Source organism: Macaca nemestrina, chromosome 9 (genome assembly GCF_043159975.1).
Source record: "Macaca nemestrina isolate mMacNem1 chromosome 9, mMacNem.hap1, whole genome shotgun sequence".
NCBI lineage: Eukaryota > Metazoa > Chordata > Mammalia > Primates > Cercopithecidae > Macaca > Macaca nemestrina.
Genome location: NC_092133.1, coordinates 130,618,017 through 130,637,503, shown reverse-complemented (window position 1 = coordinate 130,637,503; position 19,487 = coordinate 130,618,017). Strand labels below are relative to the sequence as shown.

Genomic DNA, 19,487 nt, shown 5'->3' with positions numbered 1-19,487 from the left:
AGGACCCACAGGGCAGACCAGGCGTCCTGCACCCTCCCAGGTCCTCACTTCTGAGGCAGGCAGCCCAGGTGAGAGGGAGGAGGGGGGAGGGAAGAGAGAGGGAGAGGCAGGAGGCTGGGATGCCACTGGAGGAGAGGAGGAGGGGGCCGGGCTGCCCTCTCTATTGGCTGCTCCTGGACGGAGCACCAGAGATGTTTTTGGCACCTGGCAAACGTCTCCAGAAGCAGAGCTTGTAGTTAGGGCCCTGGCTGAGACGGTCTTGGAGTGGCCTTTCCAATGTCTGTGTCTGGGGATCTGCTGCTGGGAAGGCTCATCCTAATAGTCAGGGTTCCAGAGACCAAGGGCTGTGTCAAGGAGGTCCTGGCACCTGCTCCAGGGACGTTAGGGCCCTGGTCCTCAGGGTTGAAGCATGGGTGGGGACGAGGAGGAAGAGGGGATCAATGGGGGAGTTTTGATCCAAATGTCAGGCAAGGAGGGCCCATAATGACTGGAACACCCATCAGGGCGACACACGTGTGGGTCATGCTGACAGTGACCAGAGAACAGCTAACCTGATACGCTGCTCCCAGCTGATGCTCACTGCCAAGCCAAACACAAACCCCTGGGACCACGTGTCCCAGAGCCCTTTAAAGACAGCAAGGCCAAGAGGCCAAGTCCTCTCAGCTAGCACATTCTATATCCTAGTTGTGATGGGGGGGAGACAAATGTTTTATGGCCTCCTTGTGTGGCACGTGGGGGGCAATGGTGATATGCCAGCGAGTTTACAAGTTTCCCTATAGACCCAAGGAAGTCATTGGTCAAGCTGGGAGCAGGACACACGGCTCATGACGCTGATTCAGTCTGGATGGAGACCTGGTATTTGCTAAGTGGACAGCTCCTGTCAGACTTAATCTCATGGGGGGACTTCTAGACACCATTGTCATGGAGACAGACCCTATTTCTGTGGCCCGAGAGGAGAAATACTATCTGGATGCTCCAGGATGCTCTGGCTCAGCACTAGAGAACTGGGTCTTTCACAGAGAAATAAGGAACCAGAAAAAAATTCAGAAATGTGGTCCTGACTCACGGGACTCTCACTTTCCCCACTCATCTGTGTCAACACAGTCAGCTCCGAGGGATGTCAAAGGAGTTAAAATTTTTTTTTTAAACCGTCACTCTCTTGCCCAACACACAAGCGTTCACATCATATCTACAGCATTTCCTTCTTTTTGCTCCCGAGACCTGAGGAAGGATGTTCATCTATATTCTCCACGAGGCTCCTGGAGGCTGAGTTCTGACAGTCCCCTGGTTCCAAGGTCACAATTTGCCCTTTGGCAAATGGGGGACTCTCAGGGACATCATTAGTCCTCTGAGAATGAAGTGAAATGAAATAACACAATATATTATTTATTTATTTATTTATTTATTTATTTATTTATTGGAGACAGGGTCTTGCTTTGTTGCCCAGGCTGGAGTGCAGTGTTGCAATCATAGCTCACTGTAGCGTTCACCTCCCCAGCCTCGAGTGATCCTTTCCTGCTCAGCCTCGGAGTAGCTGGGACTACAGGTGCCACCACACCTGGCTAATTTTTTTTTTTTTTTTTTTTTTTTGAGACAGAGTTTCACTCTTGTTGCCCAGGCTGGAGTGCAATGGCGCAATCTCGGCTCACTGCAACGTTCGTCTCCCGGGTTAAAGCAATTCTCCTGCCTCAGCCTCCTGAGTAGCGGGGATTACAGGCATGCACCACCATGCCCAGCTAATTTTGTATTTTTAATAGAGATGGGGTTTCTCCGTGTTGGTCAGGCTGGTCTTGAACTCCTGACCTCAGGTGATCCATCCACCTTGGCCTCCCAAAGTGCTGGGATTCCAGGCGTGAGCCACTGTGCCCGGCCTACACCTGGTAAATTTTTAAATTTTTTGTAGAGACAGGGTCTCCCTATGTTGCCTAGGCTGGTCTCAAACTCCTGGGCTCAAGCATTCCTCCTACCTTAGCCTCTCACAGTGCTGAAATTACAGGCATGAGCTACCATGCCCAGCCAACTATATATTCATAATACGAGGTATATTAATGGGCTTTTGAATGTTTGTTTCAAGTTAACATTTATAAGTGGGCCATGGCATCCTCTGTGACTTTATTTACATGAACACCTCTCACCAAGAGTCATTTCAACTTTACATGAGTTATGCCCTCAGTTCCTGGTAGACCAAGTGGTGTATTGAGTCAATGCCATTATCAACACTCAACAAAGTTAAACAGGCAAAAAAGGCTTCATTCAAGACTTGTGCAATCAGCCAGGCATGGTGGCTCACGCTTGTAATCCCAGCACTTAGGGAGGCCAAGGCAGGAGGATTGCTTGAGCCCAGGAGTTCGAGACCAGCCTGGGCAACATAGTGAGACCCTGTCTCTATTTTAAAAATAATAATAATAAAAGAGTTGTGCAATAGAGGAGAGAACCTGGGCTCGATTCTGCTCAACCAAGGAGCTGGAGTGGTTTAAAGAGCTGCAGGGGTAGGTAATCATAGGCCACTATGTTTGCTAATTGGTCTTCACAACTCAGAGTAAGGTGTCCGCTGAATTTATGCCCCTACCTTTCCACAGAGATCAGGAGATAGGGTGCTACCTCCTTCGATGTTTGCTTTTCAAAAAATGACCCCAGCCACCTGTGGTGGTGCATGCCTGTAATCCTAGCACTTTGGGAGGCCGAGGCAACAGGATTGCTTGAGCCCAGGAGTTCAAGGCCAGCCTGGGCAACATAGGGAGAGCTTGTCTCTACAAAATATCAAAAAATTAGCAGGGTATGGTGACACATGCCTGTAGTCCCAGCTCCTCAGGAGGCTGAAGTGGGAGGATCACTCCTCCTCAAGGAGGTTGAGGCTGCAGTGAGCTGTGATCACACCACTGCACTCCAACCTGGGTGACAGAGTGAGACCCTGTCTCAAAAAAAAAAAAATTATCCTTAGGTTGGTCCTTAAGAAAGACATTTACTGGGTTGTAAAGCTGAAAGATGCGTATATTTCAAAAGGTCAGAGAAAGAATTTGCAATTGCAAGTTTCTTTCTTTTTAATTTTCATTTTTCTTTATTTTTATTTTATTTTATTTTATTTTAGACAGAGTTTCACTCTGTCCCCCAGGCTGGAGTGTGGTGGCGCAATCAGGTCTCATTGCAGCCTCGAAATTCTGGGCTCAGGGGATCCTCCCACCTCAGCCTCCCGGGTAGCTGGGACAACAGGTGCATGCCATCACGCCCGGCTAATTTTTTAAAAATTACTATTTTTAATAAGAGATAAGGTCTTGCTGTGTTGCCCAGGCTGGTCTCAAACTTCTGAGCTCATGCAATGCTCCTTGTCTCGACCTCCCGAAGTGCTGAGACTACCCACATGAGCCACCATGCCTGGCTACAATTCCAAGTTTTCTAAAGTGATTGTGACGAGAAAAGGGAGGTCAGGGGCCTACAGCTGGGAAGAAGCCTTCTAAAGTTTAGCCAGACCAGGGAGAATGGTAACGTCATCTTGGTTATCTAAGTCAGTTCTTCGCAATGCTCCCCAAATTTCACTCTTCTGCTTGAGAAAGACCTTAAGCCCGGTGATACATAAACTTGCAAATTTCAGGCTCCTGGATGTGTGCTTTCTTATGACTAGCCCATTGAAATGAGCTCATCAATGTTGTCTTTCAATGCTTTCATACCAGAGCACTTTGGTTGATGAATTCAGCAAACATTTATGAAGCATCTGGTCTGTACCAGCACCATATTAGGTATGAACAAGATGGCAACATCCCCTCAGAGAGCTACCACAGCACTGAAGGAGATGGGTGAATTAATGAACATTTTAAATACGATGTGAGGCCAGGTGCGGTGGCTTATGCCTGTAATTCCAGCACTTTGGGAGGCCATGGTGGGCGCATCACCTGAGGTCAGGAGTTCGAGACCAGCCTGGCCAACAGGGCAAAACCCCGTCTCTACTGATAATACAAAAATTAGCCGGGTGTGGTGGCACATGCCTGTAATCCCAGTTACTCGGGAAGCTGAGGCCGGAGAATCGCTTGAACTCGGGAGGTGGAGGTTGCAGCGAGCCAAGATCCTGCCACTGCACTCCAGCCTGGGCGACAGGGGGAGATTCCATCTAAAATAAATAAATAAATAATAAATAAATAAATCTAATGTGAGAGTTCCTCAAAATAGTAAATAGAGTTACACATGACCCAGGAATTCCACTTGTAGATATCTACTCTAGAAATGAAAATATCTACTGTAGATGTGAAAACATACGTCCACACAAATACTTGTACACAAATGTGCACATCAGCATTATCCATGATCGACAAAAGACAGAAACAACCCAAAGTCCGTCACCTGATGAATGGATAAACATGTGGTATATCCATACAATGGAGTATTGTTCAGCCATAAAAAGGGATGAGGACGCTGGGCGCGGTGGCTCACACCTATAATCCCAGCACTTGGGAGGCTGAGGCAGGTGGATCACCTGAGGTCAGGAGTTCAAGACCAGCCTGGTCAACATGGTGAAACCCTGTCTCTACCAAAAATACAAAAATTAGCTGGGCGTGGTGGCGGGCGCCTGTAGTCCCAGCTACTCAGGAGGCTGAGGCAGGAGAATTGCTTAAATCCAGGAGGCGGAGGTTTCAGTGAGCCAAGATTGTGCCATTGAACTTCAGCCTGGGTGACAAGAGCAAAGCTTCATCTCAAAAAAAAAAAAAAGGGGGGGATGAGGTATGGATGCATGCTACAACTGGATGTGCCTCGACAACATTATGCTGAGTGAAAGAAACCAGTCACAAAAGGCTGCAGGTTTCAGGATTCTATTTACATGAAATGTCTAGAATAGGCCAATCCCCAGAGACAGACCAAAGATTAAGTGATTGTCCAAGGCTTTGAGGTTAGGAAATATGGGGAGTGAGTGTTAATTTGCATGGGGTTTCTTTTTGGGGTGATAAAAATGTTGTAAAATTGATCGTGGTGATGGTTGCACAATTTTGTGAATATACTAAAAACCATTGAATGGTACACTTTATTTATTTATTTTTTGAGAAAAAATAATAATCCTGGGAATACAGGCACGTGCCACCGTGCCCGGCTAAGTTTTGTATTTTTGTAGTTATGGGGTTTCACCATGTTGGCCAGGCTGGTTTTGAACTCCTGACCTCAGGCAATCCACCTGCCTCAGCCTCCCGTAGTGCTGGGATTACAGGGGTGAGCCATCACGACTGGCCGAATGGTACACGCTTTAAATGGGTGAATTGCATGGTACGTTGATTGTATATCAAAAAAAAGTTACAAAATATACATTTATATATATAAATATATATATCCCGGCCTATAATCCCAGCACTTTGGGGGGCTGAGACAGGTGGATCGCCTGAGGTCAGGAGTTCGAGACCTGCCTGGCCAACATGGTGAAACCCTGTCTCTACTAAAAACACAAAAATTAGCTGGGTGTGGTGGTGCAAACCTGTAATCCCAGCTACTTGGGAGGCCGAGGCAGAAGAATTGCTTGAACCCGGGCGGCAAAGGTGGCAGTGAGCCAAGATTACACCACTGCACTCCAACCTGGGCAACAGAGTGAGACTCCATCTCAAAAATAAATAAATAAATAAATAAATAAAAATAGGGTGGAGGAGAGTAAGCTAGTCATGAAAAGGGAGAGTAGGTGGCTCCATTGTCCTGGAAGATCACCTGGAATGGATAGGATTTAATTGTCCTGAGAAAGAATCATGGAGACAGGTCTTGGGGAAAGGGAATTAAAATATCATTGGTTCTTTTACTCTTTGAGTGACAAAAAACAGCCTCAGCCTTTGGGGGAGGGAGAGGGTAAGGAGGGTTGAGGAGGAAGAGGAGGGACGGAGGGGTGACTTCAGCCAGGGGTGAGGACCTTGGGCAGGTCTCCGCCAGGACTCACTGGGATGCTTGCCCATGGAACCGGAAGGAGCTCATCACTAAGACTACTGACAGTCCAACACCTTAGGCTTGAGACTGTGAACTGGGAGTCGCCTGGGACTTCTCTCTCCCCAAAGAAATGCAGTGAAAATCTTTGCCCTGCAGCCCTCGCGTAACCACAGCAGAGGACCCGGCCTCCTCTATCTAACCTTCACCTCTGAGGCCTGCTTTGCCAACATGGCGGCCTGTGCCCTGGTGGCCTGAGTGTCTGGCTGGGACCCCCATACCTCCCCACTGCTCAGCAGCTTCTGGCCTTTTGACCCAAGAACCTGAATCACTGCCAATTTTCTGAGCTGCCCCAGGCCTGAGAGTGGTGCTCTGGTGCCCAGCTCTATCGGTCCACCACTGCCCTCATCTCCATTGCTGGGACGTAGACCCGTCAGGGACCTAAAGAGCATCTGGGCCCAGTGGGCCAGAGCCCCGCTCCTGAAGATGACACTCGGGGATGAGAAGCCCACCCTAACGGCTCCCGTCTCTAGGATATGAGGACTGGCCAGACGTAGTGGCTCACAGGAAGCTGAAGCAGGAGGATCACCTGAGCCCAGGAATCCAAAACCAACCTGGGCATCACAGTGAGACCACCCCTCTCTCCCTTCTGGTCTCTACAAAAAAATTTAAAAATTAGCTGGGCACAGTGACTCACACCTGTAATCCCAGCACTTTGGGAGGCTGAGGAGGGCAGATCGCTCACACACAGGAGTTCAAGACCAGCCTGGGTAACCAAGTGAGACCACATCTCTACAGAAAATACAAAAATTAGCTGGGCGTGGTGGTGTACACCTGTAGTCCCAGCTACTTGGGAGGCGGAGCAGAGGATCACTTGAGCCTGGGGAGCAGAGGTTGCAGTGAGCTGTGATTTCACCATGGCACTCCAGTCTGGGTGATAGATCCAGAACCTGTCTCAAAAAAAAAAAAAAAAGAAAGAAAGAAAGAAAGAAAAAGTAAAAGGAAAAAAGGCCTGGCGCAGTGGCTCATGCCTGTAATCCCAACACTTTGGGAGGCCAAGGCAGGCGGATCACAAGGTCAGGAGATCGAGACCATCCTGGTTAACATGGTGAAAACCCGTCTCTACTAAAAAAAATACAAAATATTAGCGGGCATAGTGGCGGGCGCCTGTAGTCCCAGCTACTCAGGAGGCTGAGGCAGGAGAATGGTGTGAACCTGGGAGGCGGAGCTTGCAGTGAGCTGAGATCGTGCCACTGCACTTCACTTCAGCCTAGGCAACAGAGCCAGACTGTGTCTCAAAAAAAAAAAAAAAATTAACTGGGAATGGTCACGTGCACCTGTAGTCTTGGCTACTCAGGAGGCTGAGGCAGGAAGATCACTTTAGCCTGGGAGGCTGAGGCAAAAGGGAGTCGTTTATGCCACTGCACTCCAGCCTGGGCAATGGAGCAAGACCCTATCTCAAGCAAAAACAGACAAAACAAAAAGCAAAAACCACCAATGCCTGGGACCCAACCTGTAAGATTCTTACCCAACTTGTCTGGGATCTGGACGTCAATATTTGTTACAAACATTTGAGGTGATTAGAATGAACTTCTAAGCTTGAAAACCACTGGTATGAATGTACACAGATATTCACAGACTCATCTGTTTTTTGATTAAAAATTGCAGCCGAGCATGATGGCTTATGTCTATAATCCCAGCACTTTGGGAGGCCAAGGCCAGGGGATCACCTGAGATCAGGAGTTCAAGACCAGCCTGGCCAACGTGGTGAAACCCCGTCTCCACTGAAAATAAAAAAAATTACACAAGTGTGGTGGCGTGTGCCTGTAGTCCCAGCTACTGGGGAGGCTGAGGCATGAGAATTGCTTGAACCTGGGAGGCAGAGGTTGCAGTGAGCCAAGATCGCACTACTGCACTCCAGCCTGGGCGACAGAGCAAGACTCTGTCTCAAAACAAGACAAAAGAAAAAATGCACACACACGCATTTAAAAAACAAAAAACAAAAAACACTGCAGTAGGGATGATCTTTATTTTCTTCCCTGAATTTTTTTTTTTTTTTTGAGATGGAGTCTCGTTCTGTCACCCAGGCTGTAATACAGTGGTGTGATCTCAGCTGACTGCAACATCCACCCACAGGCTCAAGCGATTCTCCTGCCTCAGCCTCCCAAGTAGCTGGGACTACAGGTGTGTGCCACCACTCCAGACTAATTTTTGTGTTTTTCGTAGAGATGGGGTTTCAACATGTTGACCAGGCTGGTTTTGAACTCCTGACCTCAAGTGATCACCCACCTTAGCCTCCCAAAGTGCTGGGATGACAGGCGTGAGCCACCACGCCTGGCCATTTTTTTTTCATATTGTTAAGTTTTATGTAATTATCGTGCAGTTATTTTACAATTAGGAGGGAAAATAGCCAAAACAGATATTTAAGGAATTATACTGATCCTTCTAGATTCTGCTCAATTCTCTCCGCAGGAAGCTTCCTGAGGGCTCTGATGCCGCTGTCTCTCTCCTCTGAATTCCTCCTGGCCTGTGGTCACCCCAGGGAACGCAGCACTTCACGGGGACTAGTAAGTGCTTGTACTTTGTCTTAGGTTGGTATCACACCATTTCCTAGCCTGGAAGACAGGGACTGGCACACCTTTGCAGGAAGCAGGGCCTCCATACAGATGTATTATGGATAACCCAGGCCTGAGCTGGCGCCTGGAGAAGCGGCCATTTCTCTGATCAACAGCTCTCTCTTTTTCTCTCTCTCTGGAGATGAAACACAGAGCTGCTTTCTGGTTTCACGATTAACTTTGTAGGGAAATGAAAAGGAAAAAAAAAAAAAAAAAAAAAAAAAAACGCATTGGCAAGGCCTGTGGAGGAAGTGTCGACCCAGCTGGCTGGGGTCCCTGGCCGACCAGGAATCCAGTGAATGTATGGCTGTGTTCTGAGCACCTCACAGCCCTGGTAGCTCTGCCAGCGCTCAGCCAGGGCTGTGTCTAGGTACGGCTTGAGGTAGGCCCATGGAGTACAGGAACTGAGCCACCTCAGGAAGCCTGAGCTGAGGCTGAGCCGTGCCAAAGGAGGTCAGGCACACAGGCCCCAGTCTTGTCCTCCTCGTGGGGATGGCTTTGAAGGAGCGCCTTGTGAAGAGGCTCTGCTATGCTAAGTCCTAAAAGATGGGCTTGGAGAACCAAAAGAGCTGTAGAATGGCAGGTTTGACCCCTTCCTCCACTACCCTTCTACTAAATACCAAAATGTATCTTCCTGGGATGGAGTATCGTCCTATGTGAATTCCCAGTTGCTCCTCAGCCCTGGCGGATACATTAGAATGTCGCTTCCCCAAGGTTTGGAGTGAGTAGTACAAGATGCTCCAAGGTGAAAGGGTTCCATGGTCAAAAAAATTTGGGAAATACTGGGCCGGGCACAGTGGCTCAAGCCTGTAATCCTAGCACTTTGGGAGGCCGAGACGGGCGGATCACGAGGTCAGGAGATCGAGACCATCCTGGCTAATATGGTGAAACCCCGTCTCCACTAAAAAATACAAAAAACTAGCCGGGCGAGGTGGCAGGTGACTGTAGTCCCAGCTACTCGGGAGGCTGAGCCAGGAGAATGGTGTGAACCCGGGAGGCAGAGCTTGCAGTGAGCTGAGATCCGGCCACTGCACTCCAGACTGGGCGACAGAGCAAGACTCCGTCTAAAAAAAAAAAAAAAAAAAAAAAAAAATTTGGGAAATACTACAGAATCTATTCCCCTTTTCCCTACCAGAATCACACTGCAGAGTACTGTATTAAAGGCTCTGATGAGTCCTGCAGTTAGACAATCTGACAAGTCATGCAATTAGAAAATCTGTTTAATTTTGTTTTGAACTTCCCAAACTTCATTGATGATGCCATCTTTTACACAGAGCCCCCATTAACATCTCCTGGCCTACCTGAGGGAGATCTGAGTTGGTCATTTGATGACAAGAAATTCTACATTCAGAATGGCCTTTAATTTAATTCAGTTTTCAGGACAAAGCATGTGTTAGTCTGTTCTCACAATGTTAATACAGACATACCTGAGACTGGGCAATTTATAAAGCAAAGAGGTTTAATGGACTCATAGTTTCACATGGCTGGGGAGGCCTCACAGTCATGGCAGAAGACGAAGGAAGAGCAAAGGGACGTCTTACATGGTGGCAGGCAAGAGAGCATGTGCAGGGGAACTGCGCTTTATAAAACCATCAGATCTCGTGAGACTTATTCATACCACAAGAACAGTATGGGAGAAACTACCCTCATGATTCAGTTATCTCCACCTGGCCCTGCTCTTGACACTTCAAGGTGAGATTTGGGTGGGGACACAGCCAAACCATATGAAAGCATGATTTAATAAGTATTATAAAATTGGGTCTTTGCCCTCAACTAATATACAGTCCAATCAGAGAGCGAATACTCACTGGGAACAGTGTTTTTTGTTTTTGTATGTTTGTTTGAGACGGAGTTTCACTCCTGTCACCCAAGCTGGAATGCAATGGTGCAATCTCAGCTCACTGCAACCTCCACCTCCTGGGTTCGAGCGATGCTCCTGCCTCAGCCTCCCAAGTAGCTGGGATTACAGGCGCCTGCCACCATGCCCGGCTAATTTTTGTATTTTTAGTAGAGACAGGGTTTCGCCATGTTGGCCAGGCTGGCCTTAAACTCCTGACCTCAGGTGATCCACCCGCCTTGGCCTCCCAAAGTGCTGGGATTACAGGCGTGAGCTACAGTGTTCAGCCTGGGAGCAGTGTTTTTATAATGACAATATAGTATCCTGTGGGCATCAAAATCATTAATACAAAAAACTGTCTAAGGAAGAGAAAGGCAGGAAACCTGAGTGAGTTCTGGTGTAAATGCAGACTCAGGGATGAACTCACAGTTCAAGGAAGGATGAACACAACATGCCTCTGGAGTGAGACCAGGGATGCCTCTTAAACTAGAGCTATTAATCTGCGCTTTTTTTTTTTTTTTTTTTTTTTTTTTTTGGGGAGACGGAGTCTGGCTCTGTGCCAAGGCTGGAGTACAGTGGTACAATCTCAGCTCACTGCAACCTCTGCCTTCTGGGTTCAAGCGATTCTCCTGCCTCAGCCTCCCGAGTAGCTGGGGTCACGGGCGTGTGCCACCACACAAGCTAATTTTTGTATTTTTAGTACAGACGAGGTTTCACCACGTTGGCCAGGCTGATCTCAAACTCCTGACCTCAAGTGATCCGCCTGCCTCAGCCTCCCAAAGTGCTAGGATTACAGGGGTGAGCCACCACACCCAGCTGGTCTGATCTTTAAATAATGCAAAAAATCCAGGAAAAGATGGCAAGATGTGGATATAGATATATAAAAGAAGGAAGGTCATCTCCCTCATGCGTCCAACTTGGAGTCAAATTGGAAAGATTGTAAATTCAAGTCCATTTATTCTGAGCAGAGGTAACTTCAGGAAAAAATGGCTTCTTGTCCCATGACCTAGTTAGACTTTGATTGGCACCTTTGTGAAAAACAGCCCAACTTACGGCACCACAAAGGCTGGTTGCTTTCTAGCTGAGGAGCTCAGCCATTGTTTTGTTTTTATTTGTTTTTTGGTTTTGCCAAAGGAAAAAAGGAATTGGCAACTCCAGAATCTTAATATATCTTAACAGCATGAGATTCTGGTAAAATTATTGCAAATTTAACAAATTTTTTTTAGCCGTGTGCAGTGGCTCACACCCATAATCCTAACACTTTGAAAGGCCAAGGTAGGCAGATCACTTGAGGTCAGGAGCTCAAGACCAACCTGGCTAACATGGTGAAACCCCATCTCTACTAAAAATACAAATTAGCTGAGTGTGGTGGTGTGCACCTGTAGTCCCAGTTACTTGGGAGGCGGAGGCATGAGAATCACTGGAACCCAGGAGATTGCACCCTGGGAGTGCAATGTCTCCAAAAAAAGAGAAGACTCTGCCTCAAAAGAAAAAAAAATTTTTTTTTTTTTTTTTTTTGGGTCAGGGTCTCCCTATGTTGCCCAGGCTGGTCTTGAACTCCTAGTCTCAAGCAATCCTTTTCCCTCAGTCTTCCAAAATACTATGATTACAGGCACGAGCCACTGCACTCAGCCTTATTGTAATTTTTAAAGAGAAAAGATAAAGGCCCTGAAATCCTTACCTGCACTTTTTGTCAGGGCTAGATACGGGCAGGGCAGTGACCGATGGACAGGGCAGAGAAGCAACCATAGACAGGCTGGGCAGGGGTGACACCGGTCTGTGAGACTCTGGACCTTCTGGCAATGGCTGGGGAGAGGGAAAGGCAGAGACTGGCTGTCGTAGGGCATGAAGGGGGTGGGGAGAGAACTTTCTAAGCCCAGGGTGAGCTGTCTGAGAAAAGTGATGAGAAGGGAGCTCGGGTAGGGACTGGTTGCCTACAAGGTCTCAGGATGCCATTACCACATTTGATTTCCAGTATAATCCCAAAGAACAATTATAACCATTTCAGAGATGAAAGAATTATTGGGGGACCTCTTCTTTTCACTGGAATCCTGAACAAATTAAAGAATAAAGCAGAAAGAGGATGAAGGTTAAGATGTCACATTTATACGCAAAAGCTGACATGTGGGCCAGTTGTGGTGCTCACACCTGTAATCCTAACACTTTGGGAGGCCAAGGCAGGAGGATGACTCGAGCCCAGGAGTTCAAGACCAGCCTGGGCAACATGGCAAAACCCTGTCTCAATCAATCAATCAATCAATCAATCAATCAATAACTGGACATAGTGATGTCTAGCTTCATGCCTGAAGCAGCTACTTGGGAGGCTAAGGTGGTAGGTCAAGGCTACAGTGCTTCGTGATCACAACATTGTGCTCCAGCCTGGGCAACAGAGTGAGACCCTGTCAAAACAAACAAACAAACAAATAAAAACAGGCCAGGCACTTTGGGAGGCCAAGGCAGGCAGATCACTTGAGGCCAGGAGTTCGAGACCAGACTGCGCAACATGGTGAAACCCTGTCTCTACTAAAAATACAAAAATTAGCTGAGTGTCGTGGCGCATGCCTATAATCCCAGCTACTTAGGTGGCTGAGGCACTAGAATTGCTTGAGATCAGGAGGTGGAGGTTGCTATGATCTGAGATCATGCCACTGCACTCCAGCCTGGGCAACAGAGCAAGACTCTGTCTCAAACAAACAAACAAACAAATCAACAAAATGCTGGAGTTTGAGGAGCCAGCAATGTGTTAGAGTTCCAGTTCCTCCACATCTTCACCAACAACTGATGATGTTGCTGTTTCTAATTTAGCCAGTCGAATTGGGGTTAATGGTAGTACATTATGGTTTTTGCATTTCTCTGATGATGAATAATACAAAGAAATGGACCCCTTATGTGTGAAATACCTCCCCATTTATTTTTATCTTCTTTAATTTCTCTCTGGAATGTTTTATTCCTTTTTTAGGATTCTTATGGTCCATTTATTTGTATTTCTTTGTATAGTTTCTGTTCATCTTTTGTCCATTATTTATTGAGTTGTCTTTTTATTACAGATTTTCCACGTTCCTCATACAACCCTTTGTCAGATGTAGGAATTGCAAAGAATTTTCTCTAGGTCTGTAACTTGCCTGCTCATTTTCTTAACTGTTTTTTAACAATCAGCAATTCTGTATGTATTATATTAGTGGGTTTTTAAAAAATTATTATTATTATTGGAGACAGGGTCTCACTCTGTCACCTAGGCTGGAGTGCAGTGGCATGATCTTGGTTCAGTGCAACCTCCACCTCCCAGGCTCAAGTGATCCTCCCACCTTAGCTTCCCAAATAGCTGGGACTGTAGGTGCGTGCCACCATGCCCTACTAATTTTTTGTAGAGATGGGGCTTTGCCATGTTTTCCAAGCTGGTCTTGAACTCCTGGACTCAAGCAATCTGCCCCCTTGGCCTCCCAAAATGCTGGGATTACAGGTGTGAGCCGCCACACCTGGTCTATAGACTATTTTCTCATTTAACTTTTATATTTAGATCTATGAGCCATTTTGAATTGATTTTTATGTATAGTATGAACTAGGGATCAAAGCTTTTTTTTTTTCTTGTGGATATTTAATTACTCCAGCACCATCTGACAAAAAAATTTCCTTTTTCCAAAAGATTGCTTTGATGCTTTTGTCAAAAATCAGTTGACCATACATTTGTGGGCTTTGAGGTTCCACTTTCTAAGGGCTTTATGCTCAGTCAAGATCAACCTGGAAATCAGACGAGCCCAGAGAAGGCCCACACAACACATCTCTAGGAGAGTAGGACTGGGAAGGTAACTGTTTCTTCCCCAAGTGGTGTGTGCTCTGAGATGGCCAACAAGGCCGCCTCTTGGTCCCTGGAACTACTCCTTTGGCCTCAGTTCCATTGACCTGTTTGTTGCTCCTTATGTCAATATCACACTGTCTTGACTTCTTTAGTTTTATAGTAAGTCTTAAAATCAGGCGGTGTAAGACCTCTAATTTTGTTCTTCCTTCTGCTATTCTAGGTTCTTCTTCACTTTTTTTTTTTTGGGGGGGGGGTAGAGTCTCGCTCTATCACCCAGGCTGTAGTGCAGTGGCGTGATCTCAGCTCCCTGCAACCTCTGCCTGCCAGGTTCAAGCAATTCTCCTGCCTCAACCTCCTGAGTAGCTGGGATTACAGGCACCTGCCACCATGCCCGGCTAATTTTTTTGTATTTTCAGTCAAGAAGGAGTTTTGCCATGTTGGTCAGGCTGGTCTCGAACTCCTGACCTCAGGTGATCCACCTGCCTTGGCCTCCCAAAGTACTGGGATTACAGGCATGAGCCACCATGCCCGGCCTCTTCTGCACATCTAAAAAGACATATATTTTATAAACAGTTTGGGGAGAATTATCATCTCTCCACTTACCACGGTGGTAAGTTTTCCAATCAATGAGCATGAAATACCTACCCATTTATTTTGATCTTCTTTAATTTCTCTCTAGAATGTTTTATCTTGTTTAGTGTTAGTCCTGCATATCTTTTGTTGAATTTATTCTTTAAGTATTTCATTTTTTCCTAAGTGAAATATTTAAAAATTTTATTTTCCAACCATTTGTGGCTACCATGTAGAAATGCATTTATTTTTGCATATTGACCTTTTATCCTGCAGTCTTGCTAAATTCTCTTTTTATTTGTAGCAGTTTTTTTGTAGGTGCTTTGGGATTTTCTACATATATACACAATCATGTCATTTGTGAATAGAACAGTTTCCTCCTTTCTTTCTAACCTGTGTGCTTTGGATTTATCTTCCCTTTTGCAACAGCTAAAGAATCTAATGCAATGCTGAATAGGAGTGAGAAGGCACTGTCTTGGGGGAAAGTGTTCATTCTCCTATCACAAAGTATGATGTTAGCTGTCGACGTTTTGATGTTGATGTTTTGTAGATATCCTTTATCAGACAAGATAGTCTCCTCTTCCTAATATGCTGAGAGACTTGTTTATGTTGAATTTTGTCAAATGTTTTTACTGAATCTATTGACATAATCATACAATTCTTCTCTTTTCTTCTGTTAATGTAAAGAAGTACATGGATTGACTTTCAGATGTTAAACCAACCTTGTATTCCTGGGGTAAACCCTACTTAGTTATGCTCAATTACTCTTATTATTTATCTCTGAATTCTGTGGCTTATATTTTGTTTAGAATTTTTGTATCTGTGTTCAAGAATATCGGCTTGTGGTTTTCTTGTAATATCTTCTATGGGTTTTGGCATTAGGGTAATTCTAGTCTCAAAATGAGTTGAGGAGTATTCCTCTACTCTGTTTTTTCAAAGAGTTTGTGTAAGATTTACTAGCCTCAAACTCTCAGGCTCAAGCAGTACTCCCCTTTCATCCTCCTGAGTAGGTGGGACTACAGGCATGTGCCATCATGTCTGGCTAATTTTTAAAAACATATTTTTTTAGAGCAGCATCACACTACGTTGCCCAAGCTGGTCTTGAACTCCTGGACTCAAGTGCTTCTCCTGCCCTGGCCTCCCAAAGTGCTGGGATTATAGGCATCAGCCACCACACCCAGCCTTATTTCTTCTTTCAATATTTGATAATATTTGCCCATAAAGCCATCTGAACCTGGAGTTTTCTTTGTGGGAAGTTTTAAGTTACAGCTATAATTTCTTTTTTTTTTTTTTTTTTTGAGACGGAGTCTCGCTCTGTCGCCCAGGCTGGAGTGCAGTGGCGCGCGATCTCAGCTCACTGCAAGCTCCGCCTCCCGGGTTCACGCCATTCTCCTGCCTCAGCCTCCCGAGTAGCTGGGACTACAGGCGCCCACAACCGCACCCGGCTAATTTTTTGTATTTTTAGTAGAGACGGGGTTTCACCGTGGTCTCGATCTCCTGACCTTGTGATCCGCCCGCCTCGGCCTCCCAAAGTGCTGGGATTACAGGCGTGAGCCACCGCGCCCGGCCGTCCATTTTCTATTCAATTGATTTATACACTTTTCTGTATTATTTCTTTTCTTTTACTTATTTTTGGCTTAATTTATCTTATTATTCTCTAGCTTGTTTTCACCATGATTTCTTTCACCCATGCTTTATTTAAAAGTATGTTGTTTAATTTTGTATGTTATTAAGCAAATTAAGTATGTTATTAAGCAACATTAAGTGTGTTAAGTATATTAATTATGTATGTAATTTCTAAATTAAGTATGTTGCTTACTTTCCAAATTTGGGGACTTTTCAGACATCTTCTCCTGATAAATTTTATGGTCAGAGAACAAAGCATGTGTCTTAGTCTGTTTTGTGCTGCTATAACAGAGTACTACTGCCTGGGAAATTTACAATAAACAGAAATTAATTTCTCACAGTTCTGGAGGCTGGCAAGTCCAAGATCAAGGTGCTGTCATCTGGTGAGGGCCTTCTGCTGCTGGATCCCCTGGTGGGACAGCAGTAGAGCATGTGTGAGACAGGGAAGGGGGCCAAACTTATTCTTTTATAAGGGGTTTTCTCCTGCTGCAATAATGAACCCATTTCCTCAATAACAGCATTAATCCATTCATGAGGCAGAGCCCTTGTGATATAATGACCTCAGAAAGGCCCCACCTCTCAACAACATTGCACTGGGGATTTAGTTTCCAACACATGAAGTTTTGGGGGCAGAAATCACATTTATCTTAATTTATCTTACTTTATTTATCTTAATTTACCTTAATTTATCTCACATAGCAGTATGATTTTAGTCCTTTGAAATTTATTGAGACTCGTTTTATGATCAGCATGTGGTGTCTCTTTTTTTTTTTTCTCATTTCAAACAAGAAGTTTATTTAAACAACAAGACGCTTGACTTGAAGGGAAAACTATCTAAGATTCCTTTTTGTTTTAGAGTAATTTATCCCTACTTAAAGACAGATTGCCCTACATGTAAAAGCTACGTACAAAAAAGTTATACAATTGTCCTTGGTTTTACAATGATAAATGAAAAACATTAAAATTCTCCAATTGAACAAGGTATGCAAGAATTTTTATGTTGTGTTTCTGTTAAAACAGTGAGAGCAAAATAACTTACTGGAATATAAAGATAAGAGCTGAACGAGCATGCCACTAATGGAGAAAGGGGGTATTTTTCACAGAATCAGTATTTTTCCCCATCCCGTCTCCACTTGATGTCAATCAAAACATACCATTGGCTGTCTGGTTTTTAAAAAATGCAATATGCTTGTGCACATACACCCGTTACTTTATGTACAATAAAGGAATGGGGAAGGGGGAAATGAAAGAATAGAGAAAACTATACGGTAGTAGTCAGGATGTAGTGGAACCAAATTGCAGTTTTCTAATGGAGAATGTAATCTTGGTCTTTAAAGAACAGAGTTCTGGAGTAAAGAAGCAGATTCCGTTTTCAGTAGACACCTCCCGCTTGCTGTTGGAACACATCAGTTGCATCTTCATCCTCCATTTCCAACTGTGCAGGTGTGTCTGTTCCATTGATTGGTTGCCTGTCGAATCGGAATCTGATCGCCTCTCTGACAACCCCTGTCGTTCACAATAGGCTTTCGTTAGTTTACTAAGTGGTGTATGCCTCTTAATCTTAAACTGCACCACAGAACCATCCTGCCCCGCCACCTTCAACTTAATACGATCGTTGTTCTCAGTCTTAACTCCTTCCTTGGGCTTTTCGTCGGCCGTGGCGAGCGCCGGAGTCCCCTCAGCTGCCACTTCACAAAAGAGGGACCAGGTCCGCAGAAACGAGCACACAAGCAGCACCAGGAGCGGCAGAAGAAGGAGCGTGGTGTCTCTTGATAAAAGGTTAGGTTCACTTGTTGCTGTTGTTGTTGCTTTTTTTTTTTTTTTTTTTTTTTTTAAGTGTACTCTGCAATTGTCGAGCATAATGTTCTGGGTTAATTGAATTAGATTAGCCCCTTAAAGAAAACAAATAATTCTGCTTCTTCTCAAATATTTTAAGTTGATATCTACAGTTTTGTTGTAAGTTTAAACAATTATAAATAATTTGAGGCATATTGTATACATCAATGTTTTTAAGTAAAATTGCTACATTGCTCTTTTAAATGCATCAAATGGAATCCAAATACAACAGTAGGTTTATAGCCACCGTCATCCATTTTTTATAAATACATGAACAGCCTCTTCTTTAACAGTTCAAAATTTGACATATTTTTTTCTCTTTCTCCCTGATCTCTTATTTCCAGTCCACTGGATGAAATATCAAGGGCCTTTCTGTTCTACTTCTTCCCAAAATATTTTCCTAATGTACTCAATGTTTAAGCTTGTGAGTCTGATTTATCGCCTTGTCATACTTCTCTGCCAATACATGTTTTTTTTTCTGAGGCCATAATTCCTAATGTTAGATGTTTTCTTTTGGAGTGAGTTGTCATTACAATTAATATTAGTGCATAACTAATCAAACAACCTAATGGTTATGCATTAAGTGAAAAACAACAAATGATTATTTATCCACGTTAAGTAATCATTAGACGATCTTCATAAAATGAAGGTAGTTGTTTGTGAATTAAATTATACATCAGTGGACAGCTATTCCCTCTTACTAGATTGAAAGAAGACTCAGCAACAATATGCTTCCAATTTTTTTGTCTTATTTGAATAGAAGAACTGAGGAAGCTTTTTCTCAGAAATAAGTAGACGGTGAGGCCAAAAAATGTATTATAGCAATGTCACTCAATTCTTTGAAAGCTTTTTAGTTGTATTTCAAAAACCATACAGTGATCTATCATCAAATATTATTTACTTTCAGTAAAATTGAAAGAAGATCTAATAGACGTGTCAAATAATATAATAATATTCATTATTTGTATTATTTTATAATACCATATGTTATATAATTTTATATTATTAAATAAATAATATAATTAATAAATATATTAATTTTAATATAATTTATATTATTTGATAGGTCTATTAGATCTTCTTTCAATTTTGCTGAAAGCAAAGATTTGAAACAACAAAGTTGGAAAAGGATTTGTTAATTGTTTGTTTTTGTTTTTTGAGACAGGGTCTCACTCAGTCACCTAGGCTGGAGTGCAGTGGTGCAATCACGGCTTACTAAAGCCTTGACTTCCCAGCCTCACGTAATCCTTTCACCTCAGCCTTCTGAGTAGCTAGGACTATAGGCATGTACGACCACACCCGAGCAATTTTGTAAAAAATTTTATTA

General features: G+C 44.3%; 1 pseudogene; it reads right to left on the bottom strand.

The window, feature by feature from the left end:
* Window positions 1-16,958: 16,958 nt before the first annotated feature.
* On the bottom strand, window positions 16,959-18,184 carry LOC112428173 (small ubiquitin-related modifier 2 pseudogene; annotated as a pseudogene).
* Window positions 18,185-19,487: the final 1,303 nt, after the last annotated feature.